General features: G+C 38.9%; 1 protein-coding gene and 1 long non-coding RNA gene across 2 annotated transcripts in view; one reads left to right on the top strand and one right to left on the bottom strand.

Moving 5' to 3' along the window:
• LOC149502829 (uncharacterized) overlaps window positions 1-22,499 on the top strand; it is a 510,125-nt gene that overhangs the window by 6,311 nt on the left and 481,315 nt on the right. The window contains exon 2 of the long non-coding RNA XR_016323221.1: window positions 11,491-11,544. This is a non-coding gene — a long non-coding RNA (uncharacterized LOC149502829). The remainder of the gene's footprint in view (window positions 1-11,490; window positions 11,545-22,499) is intronic.
• Window positions 1-22,499, bottom strand: part of Sol1 (CUB domain-containing protein Sol1) — a 320,961-nt gene that overhangs the window by 173,332 nt on the left and 125,130 nt on the right. The gene's annotated exons all lie outside the window — the stretch shown is intronic.

The raw sequence follows: 22,499 nt of genomic DNA, 5'->3' as shown, positions 1-22,499 counted from the left end.
ATTAATTTTAAGTTCTATTCGAGGTATAAAGAAAATAAAACTGGAGGTTTCGCAACAACCCACGGTCATTCGGTAACGTGCGAACTTATTGTGGCACACTTCATTCACGGTTGTTTGCATAGTTGGTGTATTGCGCAAACGAACGCTCTGAGATCGTGGTCAATGAATGACAAAAAAATATGTTATTTTTTGTACATTATTACAAAGTTAAGTCGTCCACTGTGTACATTACTAATTTGTACGTTATTACAAAGCTATGTCGTACACTGTGTGCATTACTAATAAAATCTTACGTTACGGACGTTTTCTCCCTGTAAGGGTACCCCTCCGCATCGTCCCATAAGGAACTTCCTAAATGCTAAGAAAATCCTAAAGGTCTCGGGTCCATCGAAGACCAAACGATTTTGTAGTTAATATAATTTCAGAGTGGACTGGGTAAGACCTTAAAACGCCAAAGTAACAAAGGACGATAATCAACAAGAGCGTTCCACAAACGTATTTTCAAATGTTTCCCGTTATATGAATAACGAACAACGCATCACAAAATAAGATGAAATAATATTTGCTTTCTGACGCTTTGCTCTATGCGAATCCAGTTCCAATAAATTGGCCTGATATATATGAGTCGAAGAATATGGGATAACCGTGCGCTCATAAATTCTCGTAAAAGCGCACATACCTATACTCAATTCGATTCACAAAAGTACTCGTATTCGTAAATAAAATCGTCATGCAGATTAAAAGGTATTTATGAATTAAAATCACTTGAATTTACTACTACCTAGATATTTAATTTTACTTATACTTATTTTTGTTATTCCTTAAATTGGTGTACGAGCTCACGGCTTACCAGAACCCATAGACGTTTTCAACGCAAATGCCGCCACGATCCTATAGACATGAGTTCTAAGTCTCAGTTTTTACAGTACAACAGCTGCCCCACCCGTCAAACCGAAACGCATTACTGCTTCACGGCAAAAATGGGCAGGATGGTGGTAATTACTCGCGTGGGCTCACGAGATGCCCTACTACCAGTATATAGTGTACACATTTAGTGATCAAACTAAGAGGTATCTAGCTAGCTTTTAAGCAAAAAAAAAGGATAGAGACTACAGACTGAGAGAGAAAGAGAAAGAGAAAGATAAAGAGAAAGAGAAAGAGAAAGAGAAAGAGAAAGAGAAAGAGAAAGAGAAAGAGAAAGAGAAAGAGAAAGAGAAAGAGAAAGAGAAAGAGAAAGAGAAAGAGAAAGAGAAAGAGAAAGAGAAAGAGAAAGAGAAAAAGAAAGAGAAAGAGAAAGAGAAAGAGAAAGAGAGAAAGAGAGAAAGAGAGAGAGAGAGTGCAAATTAATAGGAAAAGGAACCGGACCTTTTGTGTCGATATATTGCTTAAAAAATACATGTTGCCTTAATAATCAGCGACCTGGAAGATGCCACTTGAAGAAGAATTGGACATATTACCGTCAAATTTCAATCATCGGGTGGAATAAAATAAATATCTGTGATAATTTCGTTTATCTGTAACTGCCACTTTTTCCATACTTCAAAAACTTCGTAAAAACAGATCAAATTCTTTATTGATATTCTGATTGCTTAGTATTATTTAGTAGTACAGCTTACAAGTAATACCCCACCGACTAAGCTCGTCGTTAACACGTACCACATGATACCCTGCTCGTCTAGAACCAGATTGAATCGAGGAAATAAATCATCCATCATCTGGTTTCTCTTTCACATCCTAAAGGATATTATTACCCATTTATAAAACTCAGAAGCAATGTAAATAATGACATACCTTCAATACTGTTGAATGTTAAACGTTTATCTGAATGCTCCGGAGCACAAAGTGTAACTAATGTAAACTATTTCCTTTTGATTTCACAATTCAATGATCTTCTTGTATCCTGTGTTTCCATTACACTGCCATTTCTTACGATCCATGTAACTATATGATCAGTTGAGCAAACATTTTTGGAAAACATTTAAGATCGTAAATACCACCATTGAAATATAAACCCTACAGTACCGGTGGTACATATTTTGCTTAGCATTTTCTTTTGTTCCGCCTTAATAAATTTATAAATAGTTTCACTGTATAGTTCAATTGTGGCAAATGCAAAATCAGTTGTATTTCTCGAGTTTTATTTATTTTCTAATATCATATTTGTATTTAAGAGTCAATATAGATTTCCTGACATCGATAAGATTAATAATACTTAGCTAATATTACGAGTTTGAACGTACATATCTAAATGCAACTGGATCGCTTCCATATTTCATATTTGTTCGTTCAAAAACCAAAACCCCGTTTCTCGCAACTACGCAACCAGTTCTTCTTTTGATATTGTAATAGTTTCTTTGATAGATAAGAATTAAAATATATAATACTCGTATTCTATTTCGTATTTTTCTATATCTATTTCTTCTATTTCTGTTTCTATTTCATATCTATTTTCTATTTCGTATTAGAGGAAGAGGTAGACCTAAGAAGAAATGGATGGATTGCGTGAAAAACGATATGTGTAAAATGGGAGTGAGAAAAGAAATGGTATATGATAAAAAAGTATGGAAGGAGAAAACATGATGCGCCGACCCCAGGTGAGTGGGAGAAGGGCAGGATAATGATGAATACTCGTACAAACGTTATTAAAATTTGTTTATCTGAAAAGTCATACATTAACTACTACTATTGTGCCCTAGACACATCGATAAGGATTCATGAGATCCAATAACCCTTGCATTAAATGCCTTTAGCTCTAACAGTTGGAGTAGGGACCCCGATAACGGTACTCGTCGAATAGGCAACTTTGGTAGGCAGCGGCTTGGCTCTGCCCCTGGCATTCCTGAAGTCCATGGGCGACGGTAACTGCTCACCATCAGGCGGGCCGTAAGATCGTCTGCCTACAAGGGCAATAAAATAAAATAAAAAACTCGACAAAGAGTTCAACGTGTAATCTAACCTAAACATCAACCCGCTGGGTTTCTCGCCCGATCTTCTCAGCGGGTCGCGATTCCGATCCGATAGTAAATTCAGCCTGTTGTTAGGTCTCCTTTGGAGGTGCTCGGGTAGCTATTAGCAAATCCCATCTCTCCTGGCTGAGCCCTTGCTCGCCCACCTGTCTTTGTAAACTTGGAAAGGCCTCCGGGCCACCAGTAAACTCTCAAACATAAAAAAATAAATACTACTATTGTTACTTCATCATACACAAAAAAAAATGCAATATAATGTGTTTAATCACCATACTTGAAGCTAAGGTTACTAACGTCGAATATGAACTATAATTTTTGAATTGCAAATTACTGGACGAGAATTACTGTAACCATTTAATTTGTACAGAACTTTCTCTATACTGGTAATGTTGTAAATTAGTTAAATTTAGTAACTAGCAACAAAAACACAATATGTTTAGGATCTAGTTGCGAAATTCCATGAAATTATTAAAATATTTAAAACTGCTTTTGTGGTTACATAGTATCGCGTTTAATATTATGTTTTATTATTTCTGACGTTCCGAATAACTTACAGCTACCGTGGCCATGGACTTTTACCTTCTATAAATTTAAATTAACTTTTAATTCGTTAAAGTGTACCTATTGAAATGTAAAAGTTTGCCTAAAAACTATATTTAAAGACGATTGAACACACCGACAAGTTACGGGCAATACCTAACATCGGTAAGTACCAATTTTTCTAATGAAATACGTACTTAACAAATGTTCGCGATTGACTTTCACGGTGAAGGAATAACATCGTGTAATAAAAATCACACGTTTAAATTTGAGTAATTACCTACTGGTGGTAGGACCTCTTGTGAGTCCGCACGGGTAGGTACCACCGCCCTGCCTCTTTCTGTCGTGAAGCAGTAATGCGTTTTAAGGTCTAAAACTCATATCTCAAGGTGGGTGGCGGCATTTACGTTGTAGATGTCTATGGGCTCCGGTAACCACTTAACACCAGGTGGGCTGTGAGCTCGTCCTCACATGCATTTTTTTTTTTTAAATATAACTTTACACATTACGCTGCCGCAACATCGGTCCGATATTTAATTAACATCGTGTCGGTAAATGGAAAAACACTTCAATATTCTCGTTTGATAATATCGTACGCGTCGAATTTACAAAAGAACAACACCGTCATTGAACCGTAGGAATCCGCGCGGGCAACATGAAATATCTACTAGTTGTTTTGTTGTTCCTTTACGATTCGTGTTACGGTCGTGTTGCTGTACAGGAAACGGATATAGTGTCCCAGAGAAGAACCGATGTGAAGGATCTATCGTCGAGTTTGACTTGTACTCTCAGAACTTTGGACGCCGGCGACCCGTATCCGTCCGTTTTAGTGAATTTGAATAATGACTTAAAGAAAATAACTTGGAATAGTAATGGAGAAGTGATTCAAAATAACTTTATCCCCCCCGTTGTGTCGCATTCGTATCCTACATCTAAAGGACTATCGGGATCCGGTCTTTCTGGTGGGGGCACCAGTTCACCTGATTACAGAAGCCTAGCAACGTACGTGGACGGTGGATATACGATTGAGGAAGTGGTAGATTGGTTCAGAAATACATGTCAGAAACCATATTGATTTTTTGTGTAAAGTGTATAAGTATGCTACGTGAATAATCTATGGAAAAAATAATAAAACGTCACAAATGGAATATTGAGTGGTTTTTTTTTTCTATTAAGCAATATACCCTTTTTTTTTTTTTTAACGCTGGGATTACGGATACCCATTTACGGATACCCGAGCGAGAGGGGTAATAGACCGGGTCTGTTAAGTTTAAATCGTTAATTTCTATGAATATGACGACTTTGAACATTAAATAATATTAAAATGTTTGTTAGCGATAAAAAATTACATATATAACAAAATTTATTCAACTCCGATAACATTTAAAAGGTCAAATGATCTCAGTTATAGAATGGAATATAATATAGGTATGTAGATGACGCATACAAGACTTGGCGTCATGTGTAGAAATAGCACGCTCTTTGCTTGCGTAACATTCTCCAATATCCGTGTTTTTGAATAGATTTTGATTACATCAATTTCTTCCGTTCAAAGCTAGGCTATTTTTGAAACAAATATTATTTTACATACAAACAATAGGAAAGTTGACCAATTAATTATCATTAAAGCTTCGTGGTAACGTCATAATGTCATGAAAATTTCAATCAGAGAGTGTTATTCATTAAGAATCAAATTCATCCTTCAATATAAAACGAATAAATAGTTAACAAACTAATAGACTTTATAATCAAACATGAAATTATGAATTACTAGCGACCCGCCCTTGCTTCGCTTCGGAAACATTAAAACACACATGAAACAAAAAAAAAAAACAATAAAAAAATTAAAAAAAGTAGCCTATGTTCATCAGGGACACTGTCGGCTTCTAATGGGAAAAGAATTTTTCAAATCGGTCCAGTAGTTTCGGAGTATTCGAAACAAACAAACAAACAAATCTTTCCTCTTTATAATATTAGTATAGATATAGATACATGTTTAGTACTATTCCAAGAACTGGCGGTGGATTTTTTGATTTTTCGTAACTATGTTCACACTACTTAACTAAGACCAATAATATTATGCGTGAAACATCGAAATACGAACAAAAGTACTATTAAGTTCTTCAAAAATATAATTTATAATAAAATAAATAATGAAAAATCGCATTTATTCTTTAGTAAGGCTTACGTGCTTTTTGGCGGGCTAGCACTGAAATTAATGCTTATGATTTGAGCAGTTTAAAAAAATTGAGACTTATTAAATTAATTTTGGATTAATTTTTATACTATAATACAACTATACAAGGGGTATCATATAAACTATTAATTGCATTATTACTAAAGTGAAAAAAGTTATGAATTCTACACCTAAAAAAGACTTTCCGAACAGGCCAGTATAGAATTACCGTTTCAGTACAATTTTTTTTTTATAGCTTAGATGGGTGGAGAACCTCACAGCCCACCTGATGTTAAGTGGTTACTGGAGCCCATAGACATACAACGTAAATGCGTCACCCACCTTGAGATATAAGTTCTAATGTCGCAGTATAGGTACAACGGCTGCCCCACCCTTCAAGCCGAAACGCGTTACTGTTTTACGGCAGAAATAGGCGGGGTGGTGGTACCTACCCGCGCGGACTCACAAGAGGTCCTACCACCAGTCTAGTCTAAAATATTACTTTGTATAATTGACTGTATATCCATGGAACAAGGATCATATTGTTTCGAACTTACTAACTAAGACTAATCCTCGAAACCATCTACTTAAGATCCAAAGGGACGGATTACGGCCATAATCTGTACACAAATTAGTTTGTCTGTATAATCCTTTGAAATGTTACTATTTACGATTCAAAAGTAACAAATTAGTTAAGTCATAAAAGCAATATTGTTTAATATCAACGTACCTACACGGTATTTTTTAATCTTCATATACAAAGCATCATCGTCATCAGCCCAAATACGTCAATCTTCGTTTTAAAATAATTCAACAACTAACAAACTTCGTTAGAAAACAATTTTCTTGTCAAGAATAAAATCCTCAATAAAAACTAACTCAAAAGACATATTGTCATTAAAATAGTCGAATTAGCTAAAATTGGCAGCCCTACGTACAGTGTGTCATGTGATGGGATCTAAACTTCACAAACAATTTATTATTAATGGCCCTTCATTCACATACGCTTGATTAATCACACGAATGACACATGGGTAACAGAAGCGTAAATTGGCTTTACTTAACACTTGGCTTATGTTAAGTTTGGGAAGTTATTGCTGACATGTTATCGGAGTACACCACATAAATATATTTAGTACATGAAATGTGACAGGTGTACCACACACGATTTCCCATAAATATAAATGGATTATGTTTACGCGTAGAGTTTTACGACTGTGAGCTAGACTGCCCAGCTTAGTGAAATGTACCCATTGAATTTCTCGTTGGTTCTTCTCAAAGGTTCGCACATACCTGAAATAGCCCCTTGGGATACCTGAGCTGGCTAACATAACTATTGTTCTATGGTTCTTAGTATACGTCTGTGGATTTGTTTATACATGTGGTTGTGGTTATTATTAACAAAAGATACATTATAAATACGAAAATTTAACTAATGCGATGAATTATTAAAATTTGAAGATATCTGTATCCATTCCGCCCATAAATATCACACAGTACAAATTTAATATTTTGTCTCCCCTTTTTAACTTAAGAATTGAAAACATAACAAAAAAGTTAAAAACTTCCACTTATAAATTTGCGTTACTTGTGATAGAAGACAATGCCATGCCCATCGATCGATGACTGTCACCATCTTACTTATTTTTGGCGCAAAGCAACTATGGGTTCCAGTTACACTAGTTTAAAGGAGGAGCAACATTTATGACTTCGGTGAAAAGTTTAACTGTCTAAACAAAAAAAAAACAAAAAATACACGTGTGGCACTCGGGGACTGCTGCAGTAAAGCTATTGCATAGTATTTTTTAATAATTGAATATGAAAACAATAATAAAATAAGACCACGCTATATTTATAAACATTAACAAAAGCAAAACATTAACTGTCCCCATAATGAGTGTGAAGCTAGAGCGCGCGAGCGAGAGATGGGCAGACTTTTCATGATGCGCATGCAGTGCGACGTCACACCGCGCGCTTATTCACAAACACTACACAAGCGCATCGTGTGAATGTGTTGAACGCGAGCTAGATTGTAGGCGGAGTGAGGGGTGTTAGGTTTTATTTTCGTTACGGAATTTCTTGATTCGGTCGTCACGCTCAAAGCCCTCGATAAAAGCTATGCAATAGCTTAAAACTACACAATTTTAAATAAACTGTAGCTATAATCGGCTATGTCGGATAATATATAGTAATATATAGATAATCGGAGTCGCTCGCTGCCGACTATCGGTGGCGCAGTGAGCTTCGTGCTCTGGGCGTGGCGCGTCCCTCCAAAAGTGAGCTGCGAGCGCGGAAGGTCCATTCTCGGCGGTCCGTGCTCGAATCGTGGTCGAGGCGGTTAGGCAACCCTACGTGGTGTCTACGGACTGTTGAGGCGGTTTACCCAGTCTTTTATGACTGGGTGAATCGTGGCCGAGGACGCCTCACCTTCCGTCTGGTGCAGGTGCTGACTGGGCACGGATGCTTCGGGAAGTACCTGCACCGGATAGGAGCTGAGCCGACGACGAGGTGCCACCATTGTGGACACGACCTGGACACGGCGGAGCATACGCTCGCTGTCTGCCCCGCTTGGGAGGTGCAGCGCCGTGTCCTTGTCGCAAAGATAGGACCGGACTTGTCGCTGCCTAGCGTCGTGGCGTCGATGCTTGGCGGCGACGAGTCTTGGAAGGCTATGCTCGACTTCTGCGAGTGCACCATCTCGCAGAAGGAGGCGGCGGGGCGAGTGAGGCAAAGCTCTCCTCACTATGCAGAAACCCGCCGCCGCCGAGCAGGGGGTCGGGACCGGGGTCCCGTCCGTAACCCGGCCCCCTAAGAGCTTCGGGCTCCACCCGCTTTGTGCGGGGAGGAACCTAGGCGTGGGACGGCGTGGTAGGTCGCGTTCACCCGACCGCTCCGGGGGAAGGTGTAGCGCGGCACTATCAATCGGGCTCTTGGCCCGTCGACCGAGGGAACCGGCGGTCATGTTGCTGGCGGCCGCCGGTCCGGCGTCTGGGGGACGGCGGGATGGATGTAATGTGCTCTGCGTAAACCCTGTCCCGCCGTCTCAATAGCTCCGACTGGGTTTCCGCCCGGTCCGGGGTAGGGCGCCGGCTGTGAGCGGCAGGAGTTTTTAGTGAGGTTCGACTCCCACATACCCCACCTGCCGTGCGGGTGGGGATCCGGCGATTTTCACCTGTGGTAAAAAAAAAAAAAAAAATGTCATCTAAAGCAATTGAAAATTATAACGACGTTTCGACAATAATTTCTTCGATGCAATTCAAGATATGCTAGATATAAAAATTAAACATTCAAACTGGTTGCGCGTAAATAGTTAATGTAACAGACTCTCCCTTATTGTTATAAGTACGGTTCGAGCTCGTTATTGTTGAATTTGCGTTCTTAAGGGTCATATTGTCTGCGGTTTACAAACAGCAAAAGTTTGGCTATAAACGATGTTCGTGGCTTAGATTGTGAGGTTTATGACCGAGGGCAGCTGAACAAATTCTTGGGTGATAATTCCGGAGTTTGTGTGCGGTGCAGCTTATCTGAACTGTTTGAGCTTGACGTTTATTGTAATGTTAGTATTGTATACGTAATATTATAACTATTAGCCTTTTAGAGTATATTTTCGGTTAAATTTGCCCACTGAGTTTCTCGCCAGATCTTCTCAGTGGGTCGCGTTTCCGATCCGGTGATAGATTCTGCGAAGCACTGTTCTTGCTAGGGCTAGTGTTAGCAACATTCCGTTTTACATGTTAGGGCAAAGCTGAAATAGCCTCTCAAGGCTATAAGCATAGGTAGAAAAAAAAAGTTCGATTTTAAGAAGCTACTCTGATTTAAAATTATATTCGCGTAGTAAATAGTGATTAGTAAATTTTAAATTTCGTAAATACTTCCAATGCTGTAATGGACTAAAGGTGAGGCGCTCTGTACCCTATATCGAGTGATGTGACAATATCAATCAAAAACAGTTTTTTTTTAGTACGCACTTAGCACTTTGTCACTAATAGCTTCGATGCTAAAGGAATAACATTTTACATTTAAAAAAACCCTTCAAATACATAAACTTGCTTAATAATGGTGATTTTGTGAGGCTTCAATCGTGCTTATTTCTGCCGAAAATTAGTCATTAGTTCCTGTTTGAAGGGCTGTACAGAAAGTGTTCATTGATTCTTCCCTATGCAAGTAGCAAATAAGCAGTTTGATTGTATTCTAAACAAACTAAACTTAAATTGGAATTGGGACGATAATTGCGATGGGTAGTGTTTTTATATTTCCAAATCAATTGAGAGCAAACGCCTCGTCACATAAAATGAAATATTGATACGTTTGACTATCATAGAAACGAACTCCTAACAATATTTATCCGTTCTGATTTACCCAAATAATTTTCAACATATTAAGGAAAATAAAATCGGAATCTAGACACGAAAAGGTTGAATTTTCTTTCAATGCTTATACGTTTTAACCTTTTCATTATTAAGCAAACCAAATAAAAATATTGTTATAATAAAAGCACATGAGAAAGTGACGCTATCCTTAGATGTACGTGAGTAATATCAGCTGAATGATATGAATATTTATTGCCAAGCGTATCGAATAACTTTTCATTTCGGAGTCATTAAGTCAAGTCGTTACCGCGAGTGGATATTAACGTTTGATGTAAAAATAATAAATTAATGACCAGACAAAATAAACTTTGGTAATGTACATACATATAGTACAGTCACCTATTATAATTTATTGAAGTACAAAGGTCAAGCTGATAAAAAGCGATAAGCGTCTCATGCAACATATAAGTATTTCTTCTCGACAATCCAAGACGCTATTAAATCTTGAGTAAGACGTAAACTAAATAATAACGATTAAATAAAGACCAACACAAAAGTAAGAAATTATCTATACTAATATTATAAAGAGGAAAGATTTGTTTGTTTGTTTGTATTGAATAGGCTCCGAAACTACTGAACCGATTTGAAAAATTCTTTCACTGTTTGGAAGCTACACTATTCCCGAGTGACATAGGCTATAATCTTTTTTGAAAAAGTTAGGGATCCTTACTAAAACTTCAATAATGTAACCCAAGGTGTAAAAAAATTACCTAAAATATTCTTTACATCGCGTGCCCTGCGAAAACTATTGATGGTAGAACAAAATAATGTACTACGACTTTGTAGAACACAGTATTATTTACAAAAAGTGTCGCGACAGCATATGTTTCATTATTATGGTTATGCCGCAATAAGTGTTATTTTTTTTAATAAAACAACGTCAAATATCGTTGAAATTTTTGTCAAAGACCAGAGCGGAGCCGGAGCGGTCCGCTAGTATTTCATAAAGTAAGATAAATAATTTCATTGTTATCCTACTGAAATTTCGTTTTAGTGGAGGAGGAGATTAGAAATATACTGGCAAAGATTAGGGTGCGGTATTGCTGTGAGCACGATAATTATACTTTTGTATACCTAATCGTTGGTAACCTAAGAGGCTATTCTATCCGACGATGAAGTAATAGGTTCATGTTATAAATCAAAGTCGCAAAATTAGTGTCAGTATATTATATATACAGTCGATTAGTGGTAATCGGGTATATTAAGAGCACGCAAACTCAGTTACAACAATCCTGCCTATTTCTGTTTCGGAGCAACCCTGCATTCCAGGTTGAAGTATGTTTATTGGGATTCACTCAAACTTTGACTTCACGTTTTTGAGTTCCGATAACCACACCAATCATCTGAACTCGGTCGCCTATCAACCCTGCGTAGTAACATATTAATTCATTTATGTCTACGACTGGTGGTAGGACCTCTTGTGAGTCCGCACGAGTAGGTACCACCGCCCTGCCTATTTCTGCCGTGAAGCAGTATGCGTTTCGGTTTGAAGGTTGGGACAGTCGTAACTATACTGAGACCTTAAAACTCACATCTCGCGCTGGGTGGCGCGTTTACGTTGTGGATGTCTATGGGCTCCAATAACAACTTAACATCAGGTGGGCTGTGAGTTCGTCCATCCAACTAGGCAATAATAAAAAAAGATTACAAAGTACTTGAGACAGTGTATTTATTTCATTTACTTCAGATTTTGCATCCATATTACATTCATAAACATTTCATATAGTATAACAGAATTAAATAAAAATAATAACTATGTACAATTTCGAAATAAAATAAAAACAATAATAATAATAAAACAAAAAATTAAAATGAACGTCAAAACTACCTTAACCTAAAGGCTGGTTTGGATCCAAACTGCTCAACATGCACACGTGTCCAGTGTTGAATTATTGGGCAGTCCAGATCCATCCGTGAAGCGAACAGCCGCAGGTAATTGATAACGATACTAAGAAATTGAATAATAATGTCATGGTAAACTGGTGGTAGGACTTCTTGAGAGTCCGCGCGGGTAGCTACCACCACTTTGCCTATTTCTGCCGTGAAGCAGTAATGCGTTTCCATTGCGTGATTAAAATTGTTCAGTAAAAAAATGAATAATCCTCTATTCGATGGGCAGAATTCTTTAAATCTCAAAACTAGTTGAATTGATAGTAAAATCGCATTTCTGTTTCGGTAATAAAACATTAATTAAACACGGCAACTGACAGCTATGCGTTCCAATACAACCGAAACATTTATAAGACCCGTAGTTCGAAGCCTTAGTACTTACGAAGTGACAGCTCGATCACTAAGCCTCTAGAGATTTACAAGCTTTTAATGAATTCTCGGCAAGGCTATCTAGAGGTCATACTCGGCTCCCGAACCCACATACAAGTCTCATTTAGATAACATATTTTATTTTAAATGATATAGTAATTGTTTCTTTTTTTTCAACATTGCAATAACTTTAACGCACCCAGTTTTAAGTAATAATAAAGTTCATAAATTGTCAACATCTTCAAATAATAGCTATGATTGAAGAAAAAGTAGAAAAGGTTTATCTCGACTTCCTTCCTCCTCTTTGCGTCATTCTCCTTATTACTGAGGGTCGTGATTCCCTGCTGCATCAATTTCTCTATACGATTGTTCTCCATCTGCTGTGATACTTAGCTTCATGGAGGACATCGTGGAGTTTAACGTCCGGACAAGACTGAATTTGGTCCGACCATCTCGTGGGACTGCGTCCCAGAACGTTTGCCCTCAACCTTGCCCGTCACCATCAGCTGCTCAGTATTGTGACCCTCGCTAATATCGAAGCATCAGTGTGCCGAATCTCACTGACGGGACACGCGCCGATCGTTATCGCGTCCGTTTATCTTCCACCGGATAAGATCGTTCTAAGCAGTGATATCGAGGCGCTGCTCGGTATGGGGAGCTCTGTCATTCTGGCGGGCGACCTAAATTGTAAACACATCAGGTGAAACTCACACACCACAACCCCGAATGGCAGGCGGCTTGACGCGTTAGTCGATGATCTCGCCTTCGATATCGTCGCTCCGCTAACCCCGACTCACTACCCGCTAAATATCGCGCATCGCCCGGATATACTCGACATAGCGTTATTAAAAAACGTAACTCTGCGCTTACACTCGATCGAAGTAGTTTCAGAGTTAGATTCAGACCACCGTCCCGTCGTTATGAAGCTCGGTCGCGCTCCCGATTCCGTTCCCGTCACGAGGACTGTGGTGGATTGGCACACGCTGGGCATCAGCCTGGCTGAATCTGATCGACTATCGCTCCCGTTTAACCCGGACTCTATCCCGTCTCCTCAGGATACCGCTGAAGCCATAGACATCTTAACGTCACACATCACCTCGACATTAGATAGGTCATCGAAACAAGTTGTAGCGGAGGACTTCCTTCACCGCTTCAAATTGTCCGACGATATTAGGGAACTCCTTAGAGCTAAGAACGCCTCGATACGCGCCTACGACAGGTATCCTACCGCGGAAAATCGTATTCGAATGCGTGCCCTACAACGCGACGTAAAGTCTCGCATCGCCGAAGTCCGAGATGCCAGATGGTCTGATTTCTTAGAAGGACTCGCGCCCTCCCAAAGGTCTTACTACCGCTTAGCTCGTACTCTCAAATCGGATACGGTAGTAACTATGCCCCCCCTCGTAGGCTCCTCAGGCCGACTCGCGGCGTTCGATGATGACGAAAAAGCAGAGCTGCTGGCCGATACATTGCAAACCCAGTGCACGCCCAGCACTCAATCCGTGGACCCTGTTCATGTAGAATTAGTAGACAGTGAGGTAGAACGCAGAGCCTCCTTGCCACCATCGGATGCGTTACCACCCGTCACCCCGATAGAAGTTAAAGACTTGATCAAAGACCTACGTCCTCGCAAAGCTCCCGGTTCCGACGGTATATCTAACCGCGTTATTAAACTTCTACCCGTCCAACTCATCGTGATGTTGGCATCTATTTTCAATGCCGCTATGGCGAACTGTATCTTTCCCGCGGTGTGGAAAGAAGCGGACGTTATCGGCATACATAAACCCGGTAAACCAAAAAATCATCCGACGAGCTACCGCCCGATTAGCCTCCTCATGTCTCTAGGCAAACTGTATGAGCGTCTGCTCTACAAACGCCTCAGAGACTTCGTCTCATCCAAGGACATTCTCATCGATGAACAATTCGGATTCCGTACAAATCACTCATGCGTTCAACAGGTGCACCGCCTCACGGAGCACATTCTTGTGGGTGTGCTTAATCGACCAAAACCGTTATACACGGGAGCTCTCTTCTTCGACGTCGCAAAAGCGTTCGACAAAGTCTGGCACAATGGTTTGATTTTCAAACTATTCAACATGGGCGTGCCGGATAGTCTCGTGCTCATCATACGGGAGTTCTTGTCGAACCGCTCTTTTCGATATCGAGTCGAGGGAACCCGCTCCTCCCCACGACCTCTCACAGCTGGAGTCCCGCAAGGCTCTGTCCTCTCACCCCTCCTATTTAGCTTATTCGTCAACGATATTCCCCGGTCTCCGCCGACCCATTTAGCTTTATTCGCCGACGACACGACTGTTTACTATTCTAGTAGTAATAAGTCCCTAATCGCGAAGAAGCTTCAGAGCGCAGCCCTAGCCCTAGGACAGTGGTTCCGAAAATGGCGCATAGACATCAACCCAGCGAAAAGTACTGCGGTGCTATTTCAGAGGGGAAGCTCCACACGGATTTCCTCCCGGATTAGGAGGAGGAATCTCACACCCCCGATTACTCTCTTTAGACAAACGATACCCTGGGCCAGGAAGGTCAAGTACCTGGGCGTTACCCTGGATGCATCGATGACATTCCGCCCGCATATAAAATCAGTCCGTGACCGTGCCGCGTTTATTCTCGGTAGACTCTACCCCATGATCTGTAAGCGGAGTAAAATGTCCCTTCGGAACAAGGTGACACTTTACAAAACTTGCATAAGGCCCGTCATGACTTACGCGAGTGTGGTGTTCGCTCACGCGGCCCGCACACACATAGACACCCTCCAATCCCTACAATCCCGCTTTTGCAGGTTAGCTGTCGGGGCGCCATGGTTCGTGAGGAACGTTGACCTACACGACGACCTGGGCCTCGAATCAATTCGGAAATACATGAAGTCAGCGTCGGAACGATACTTCGATAAGGCTATGCGTCATGATAATCGCCTTATCGTTGCCGCCGCTGACTACTCCCCGAATCCTGATCATGCAGGAGCCAGTCACCGTCGACGCCCTAGACACGTCCTTACGGATCCATCAGATCCAATAACCTTTGCATTAGATGCCTTCAGCTCTAATACTAGGGGCAGGCTTAGGGACCCCGGTAACCGTACTCGTCGAACTCGACAAAGAGGTCGACGTGCAACCTAACCCATGCATCAGCCCGCTGAGTTTCTCGCCGGATCTTCTCAGCGGGTCGCGATTCCGATCCGGTAGTAGATTCATTCGCGAAACAATTGCTCTTGAGTTGTTAGGTCTCCTTCGGAGGCGCTCGGGCAGTTGTTAGCAAATCCCACCCCTCTTGGCTGAGCCTTTGCTCGCCCACCTGTCCTGGTGAAACTGGAAAGGCCTTCGGGCCACCAGTAAACATTCAATCATAAAAAAAAAAAAAAATTGTGACCTTCCTTTCGAGAAATGTGTCCGAAGAACTCCAATACTCTACGAATGCACGTCGTCCTCGTTTTCCTTAGTTTATGTGAAGTATTATGCAGGCGTAGCTATCTATAATTTTCGAGTAACATCGTACATATTTTTTTTGGTCAGGAGGAAATTAAATGGGTGACTGAATATCAGCACTATTCGAGGTAACACTTCGGATAGCAATTGAGCCAGGTCCTTGATTTCAATTTCTATTGGCCGACGTTGAAGCATGCGATATCGACCTGTTCCAAATACTCATAATGTTAATTATTCCACATACATCTATAGTGGCTGAATCTTCACCCACCTATATTGTGTTTTTAGCCTTAATATAAATAATAATTTTCGGTAAAAGAAATCCACTTCATCAATCATACCTATATTTGATTGGCAGCTCTACCAATACTATGAGTATCTTTAACAAGTTACAATGTTTTATACAAACGCAAACATGAATAAAACTGTCTTGAAATCTAAAAAGCATTCGTTACAACGTTGTAACAGCAAAACATAATATTAAAGCACCGACCCTGTCGTCATCGAAATTCAATATCACAAACCGGTATTAGTGTTGTTCGCCTTTTTCTAGTGCCGACTAAAATAAGCAATACTTCAATGCTTAAATAATGTTAAAAATAATTATAACGACAGAATTTGTTACATAGTGTCATTTGCTGTAAATTAGAAGGTTTTTTATGTATGTGAACATAATATGCTATATCATCACAAGAAACATTACGACTTAGCCGATCAATGAAGTCTAAATTAAAAATGATTCAGCAAAATGAAATTCATGAGTGTTTTCATTCCATACTAGACAAAGATCACACATATTGAATAATTATCTTTTTTTTGGTTACCCATTGACTACTAGAATGACTGGGATGAAATCTTGCTCTGGGTTCGGATTATTTTTTATTACTGAATTCCCTCAAAATCTTTTCAGTTTGTTGGACGTGAAACATTACAGCTAAACAAGACTCACTTTCTTATTAATAACGTTTTTTGCTATGTAGTTTCTAACATCTAATAAATTTCAAGTAAATTCCAATAGTATTTTAAATTTAACGATAGATTTTTTGGAAATGATATTAATGAAACAATTCTGCAATGATTTACGTTCTTAATTCATCTCAGCCTACATGTAAAGTCCTAGCAAACAGATAGAAAATAGGTCTAAAAATCGCTGGGTTTTTGTTCAATTTATTAATATTACTTAGTTACTTCCTTTCTATTTTAATTACACTTATTTCTTTAAGTTACAGCTACACCGAATTTTCTTATATTAAAATGTTTGTTTCTTCGTGACTATACATTTTTCTGTTGCCTAACAAATTGACTTGGTACGGTTATTCACGATAGATCGCAGGGCGGATAGTTTTAAGACATGTGTATTTCGTATTATTCATGAAAAATAAATTAAAATGAGCATTTAAAAGCGTTCACAAACATAAAACACTTCTAAAGGTAAAAGTGTATTAAGACGTAGACGAATATACAACAACACACTGAATACGAAAATATACGAAACATTTCGGTATTTTCACGATCTCTTAAGCCCGTGTCATACTGTCTCCTCGCCTTTAGCCGACCGCATTTAATATTCAATTAGGGAGCATTTGACCATTCGTCAGTCTGTCTGAGCTTCACCGCTTTATAGAGCTGGCTAGATTAGTTTACGACATCTAAAATTTCATCTCGTTAAAATAAATTGCTCAAGTTATTTTAGTTAAATATGTATTTTCGAATATCTTCTTCAATTTTATATAGTCGATTTCTGATTAAACGAAAGCTCGAGTCGAATTGGATAATGTAGTAATCATCTAAATTTACATTACAATTAAGACTAGAAGATTTATTGAAACAGTTTAATTCGAAATACGATGTTTTCTTTGCGAATGCAAAAGCAATATCTACTGATTCGTTTTACAGCTTTCTAAAAACACCTCCAAATTTAACGATCGTCTTAAAAATGTTTACAGAAACATTAGAGAAAAGAAAGTAATTTAAAATTTCGACTTTGGTGTGTTTCAGAGCACGAAGCGGTAGGCATGGGCTATTTGGCTGCCCATGATTAACATATAGGCCTCCCACAAGCTGACGGACTGACCTATTGAGGTTCGCGGGGATCTGCTGGATGCAAGCAGCGCAGGACCGATCTTTGTGGCGAGGCTTGGGGGAGGCATGAAAAGGGCCTTATACTGGTCTTTTTTTTTATTGCTTAGATGGGTGGACGAGCTCACAGTCCACCTGGTGTTAAGTAGTTACTGGAGCCCATAGACATCTACAACGTAAATGCGCCACCCACCTTGAGATATAAGTTCTAAGGTCTCAGTATAGTTACATCGGCTGCCCCACTTTTCAAACCGAAATGCATTATTGCTTCACGGTAGAAATAGGCAGGGTGGTAGTACCTACCCGCGCGGACTCACAAGAGGTCCTACCACCAGTAAATCGTCTACACACAAAGGGCAATAAAAAATAAAAGAGTTTTAAATACAGTATAATATAACAAGTTTTTAATAATAACAGCGTATTGTTATTCCAGCAAAGAATTCAACACCAGCGTCTCCGATTTCCTCGGAAATTTTATGATGGGTATCGCTTGCATAATTTAAACTGCTTGTGAGAGGGTGAAAAAATCCATTCGTTTCTTTGTTACAGTGCTCGAGACCCAAATTTATAAAACATTGTGTTTACAGTTACTGTTATTTCATTTTTAAAACACATTTGTAGATCTCGTCTAAGTCATGAATTGAATTTATAGGGGCTTTATTTTTTTAAATCTTATTCTTTGTTAAATGCACTGGGGATCGTAGAATGGGAATATCCACTGTCGAGATTTATCATGTCGAAGGCTATTCTTTTTTTTGGGTCGCTAACCCAAAGTACAGTAGAACTATTCGACAGACCATAATATACAAATTTTCTATTGATCACGAACCAATTCCTCCAGTATTTGTCAAATTCAGGTATTCGTACCATCGTATCTTTACTGACGAGCTCATAACCTCTAGAGCTTACTGGAAACCATAGATAAAATAATAACTGTTAAAGCAGTAATGGGTGCCCAAACCTATCGGCCTTAATGCGTCATTGCCTCGTGAATGATATTTGGTTTTCTGGGTAATTCAATGTAGTTCAGCATTCCCGTATGTGTTTTTGAAAAACGGATTTTTCAAAAACAGTATAACGTCTTAGCATATCAAAGCATATTAAAGCTCTTATATAAAATATGAATTAACTTTGCGTAGTTTTTTTTTTCATTTTATTTTTATTTTTTGTTGGTTTTATTTTTATTTTATTGCCTTTGTAGGCAGACGGGCATACGGCCCACCTGATGGTGAGTGGTTACCGTCGCCCATGGACTTCAGCAATGCCAGGGGCAGAGCCAAGCCGCTGCCTACCGCTTAATACTCTCCATAAGCCTCGTTTGAAGAAGGACATGTCATAGCGCTCGGGAAACACCGTGGAGGGGAGCTCATTCCATAGCCGGATGGTACGTGGCAAAAATGATCTCTGGAAACGCACTGTGGATGACCGCAGTGGCTCCAGGTAGTATGGATGAACTCTACTCCGGTGGCGGGTGGTGCGATGGTAAAAACGAGATGCTGGTATCATCTCGAACAATTCCTCAGAGCACTCCCCATGGAACATACGGTACAAAATACAGAGGGAACCGAATGCTTAGATGGATGGACCAGCTCACAGCCCACCTGGTGTTAAATGGTGTTAATGTTACCGGATCCCATAGACATCTACAACGTAAATGCGCTACCCACCTTGAAATATAAGTTCTAAGGTTTCAAGATAAGTTTCAAGTTACAACGGCTGCCCCACCCCTCAAACACGATGTTATTCCTTCACCGTGGAGTCAATCGTGAACATTTGTTGAGTACGTATTTCATTAGAAAAATTGGTACCCGCCTGAGATTCGAACACCGGTGCACCGCTCAACACGAATGCACCGGACGTCTTATCCTTTAGGCCACGACGACATCAAACTATAGTATGTACTATTATATTATACTAGTGGTCGCCCGGTAGTCGAAATTCGACTATAATTAATTGAAATTATAAGATTGTACACTATTATGATTCTATTTTCAAAGACTATTAAACTTCTATAATCACAAATTTCGCCAGGACTACACTATAGAAAAATATTAATAAAGACAAACAATATTTAATCTATTCTCAGTTCGACCACAGACGTCAAGAACAAAAGATTAAAAATAAATAAATAGTATGTTTGCGTCAAATACATGGTAGTGTGTGTAATGTTTTTTTTTTATTGATTTAATGTATTTTCTAGGCGTAATTAAAAAATATATTAATATTCTGCACTCTTTCTCTATAATCTCTATAAGTGTGGGAAATTTCATACTCCTCCGTCCGCGCAATTTTCGTAAAAAGGGATACAAAGTTTTTCCTTCACGTATTAATATATAGATGTAGATTATAGAATTAAAATTCTGACTTCGTGTTTCAAGGTTTTTGACGGTGTGAGTAGAATTTTGAAACGTGTTGTGTTATCTATGGGCTTCAGTTTCAGCGAGCACTATCTACTCGACAACTTTAGTACTTGACAAGACACTGCAAAAGTTCAATGACCGAGAGAATAAGTCAATGTACTCCGATGACCACCTATTACCAAGTACGTATTATCAATGTATTATTTAAAAAACGTCTTCATATATTCAACTAGCTGTACCCGTCCGCTTCGCTGGGCATTTAAAACAAAACATTATTATTTCTCACCCCCACAAAGATACTCATCATTAACGCCGCCGCAACTGGTGTAGGAACTCCAACACTCATATAAATATTAGCCTATCCATTAAGTACATGTATTTTCTACATGGATACCAAGTTTCAAGTCAATCGGATACATGGTTCAGCAGTTATAACGGAACATCCGTAAAAACCACTGCATATATATTAGTTTATATATTAGTATAGATTAGATCCTATTAGCTATAGTAAGACAGCAATCAAAGCTAATGAACTCACACGAACCCCTTTGAAAATGGTTGAAATAACTGTATACTTAATTGTCTGAGTGGCGCTTAGAAAACGTGCCACGTGATGTCATGTGATATCACAATGGGAAGTATCACGTTCCCCAAATTGGTGTACTCCAGTCGTAAAACCTCAATAAAAGTTACACGAACAGTACGAATGAGCGGGTTTATATTTCAACTAGGAACGCCACTCGAGAATTCATATTTAATTTGGCCGAGAACCACTTTCGCTTATTACCTGCACGTCGTGTTGCTGAGCCGTTGTTTCGCGTTGAAATTTATTGTTTTTTATAATTATATACCTAATATTTTTCTAAAAGGTTTTTTTTTTCTTTAAGCTTTAAACGAGAATTTTAGAATTAGGGTTTATGGGAGATTATCTAGGTTGTGTCCCAATGTCCAATCCTAACCGTTCTAATATGAAGACAAAGATGTATCTTCAGATCTAATGTTCATTATCACTACATAGTATAAAACAAAGTCGCTTTCTCTGTCCCTATATCTGTCTGTCCTTATGTATGCTTAAATCTTTAAAACTACGCAACGGATTTTGATGCGGTTTTTTTTAATAGATAGAGTAATTGAAGAGGAAGGTTTATATGTATAATAACATCCATTAAATAGTGGAGAAATCAATAATTAATTACAGTTTCCGAAGCGAAGCGAGGGTGGGTCGCTAGTTTAGATATATATTTCAATAACAGCCTCTTGTGCTATATTTTTTTATAAACCAAACCTATAAACTTAAAAATATTATAACGTGTCCCATTTTATAAGGGTTGCAGAGATGGCGATATAAAACTTGGTGATGACCTTCATATGCAAATCTTCAGATATCTGAAAATTCCTACACATGCAAATCTTCAGATATCTGAAAATTCCTACACATGCAAATCTTCAGATATCTGAAAATTCCTACATATGCAAATCTTCAGATATCTGAAAATTCCTACACATGCAAATCTTCAGATATCTGAAAATTCCTACATATGCAAATCTTCAGATATCTGAAAATTCCTACACATGCAAATCTTCAGATATCTGAAAAGCGTTTTCATTTTTTGTGTATCTTTGTGTACAAGCTTGGCTATCAGATTGCTTGAAAACAATAAAATTGAACTTAACTTTAAAAAGCCAGTACTACAAAAGATATTTAATTACTTTTTATAGCAAATTTTAATGGATTTTAATCTGGTAAAATCATTTTACAGAAATACATTTTCCGTATGCCATTGTATTGAATAATAATCATTTTACAGTGCATTCCTTTGTTTGCCCACGGCTAAATGTTGTGATTTTAATTGAATCGAAATCCCCTGTAAACGAAGCCAATTTTATTCAGTATTGTCACGAAAAACGTTAATACTAGCAAAGAACTTGAGCCAACGTACCATGACGTGTCGGATAAAGTGACACGTGACACGATTACACCTGACTTGCTTTATTCGTTTTTACCTAAATTATTTATGACCACGTAAAAGTGGAAAAGTTTAACGCATGACATTCCTTCGAAAAATAATTTTGGATCCGATCGGATTTTAGATTTCGTCTTCAGCACTACGGTTATCAATATAATTTTACACTAATTAGTGAATCGGAGCTTAATTTTATAGAGTTGCATTTATAGGTCACATATATTATGTTTATTGGTAAACTATGTTGAGGCTCTTAGGTGAATGGGTATAACCGCATAGCCTACGTGGGCATGGGGCAATCTATGCCACTGTACGGGGATTCCATATGGTTCCGGGTCCTGACCT

This window comes from Bombyx mandarina, chromosome 06, assembly GCF_030267445.1.
Source record: "Bombyx mandarina strain Sakado chromosome 06, ASM3026744v2".
NCBI classification, from domain to species: domain Eukaryota; kingdom Metazoa; phylum Arthropoda; class Insecta; order Lepidoptera; family Bombycidae; genus Bombyx; species Bombyx mandarina.
The sequence above is the reverse complement of the archived record's forward strand: the minus strand, read 5'-3'. Positions and strand labels throughout refer to the sequence as shown.